At 46.4% G+C, this 1,098-nt stretch overlaps 1 non-coding gene across 1 annotated transcript; it reads right to left on the reverse strand.

Moving 5' to 3' along the window:
• Positions 1–820: 820 nt before the first annotated feature.
• trnak-cuu lies at positions 821–893 on the reverse strand. The gene has a single exon. It is a non-coding gene; the product is annotated as a tRNA-Lys (tRNA).
• Between the last annotated feature and the right edge of the window lie 205 nt (positions 894–1,098).

The raw sequence follows: 1,098 nt of genomic DNA on the forward strand, positions 1-1,098 counted from the left end.
AAATAGTGTTAAGGAGAATCCAAAAGGTTTTTACAAATACATTAAGGATAAATGGGTAACTAAGGAGAGAATAGGGCCCCTCAAAGGTTAGTAAGGCAGCCTTTGTGTGGAGCCACAGCAGATGGGGGAGATACTAAACGAGTATTTTGCATCAGTATTTACTGTGGAAAAGGGCATGGAAGATATAGAATGTAGGGAAATAGTTGGTGACATCTTGAAAAATGTCAATATTACGGAGGAGGAATTGTTTGATGTCTTGAAATGCATAAAATGGATAAATCCCCAGAACCTGATCAGGTGTACCCTAGAACTCTGTGGGAAGCTAGGGAAGTGATTGCTGGGCCTCTTGCTGAGATATTTGTATCATCGATAGTCACAGATGTGGTGCCGGAAGACTGGAGGTTGGCAAACGTGGTTCCACTGTTTAAGAAGGGTGATAAGGACAAGCCAGGGAACTATAGACCAGTGAGCCTGACATCGGTGGTGCGCAAGTTAGATTAGATTCCCCACAGTGTGGAGACAGGCCCTTTCGCCCAACTAGTCCACACCGACCCTCCAAAGAGAAACCCACCCAGACCCCACTCCCCCTGACTAATGCACCTACTTCTATGGGCAATTTAGCATGACCAATTCACCTAACCTGCACATCTTTGAACTATAGGAGTAAACTGAAGCACCCGGAGGAAATGCAGACACGGGGAGAACGTGCAAACTCTACACAGACAGTCACCCGAGGCTGGAATCGAACCCGGGTCCCTGGGGCTGTGAGGCAGCAGTGCGAACCACTGAGTCACCAAGCCGTCCCAAAAACTTAGCACATCGCCCAACGTGGGGCTCAAACCCACGACCCTGAGATTAAGAGTCTCATGCTCTACCGACTGAGCTAGCTGGGCACCACATAAAGTTGTTGGAGAGAATCCTGAGAGACAGAATGTACATGTATTTGAAAAGGCAAGGACTGATTAGGGATAGTCAACACGGCTTTGTGCGTGGGAAATCATGTCTCATAAACTTGATTGAGTTTTTTGAAAAAGTAACAAAAAGAGGATTGATGAGGGCAGAGTAGTAGATGTGATCTATATGGACTTCAGTAAGGCA

The sequence above is a fragment of the Chiloscyllium plagiosum genome, chromosome 39 (assembly GCF_004010195.1).
Source record: "Chiloscyllium plagiosum isolate BGI_BamShark_2017 chromosome 39, ASM401019v2, whole genome shotgun sequence".
Classification (NCBI taxonomy): domain Eukaryota; kingdom Metazoa; phylum Chordata; class Chondrichthyes; order Orectolobiformes; family Hemiscylliidae; genus Chiloscyllium; species Chiloscyllium plagiosum.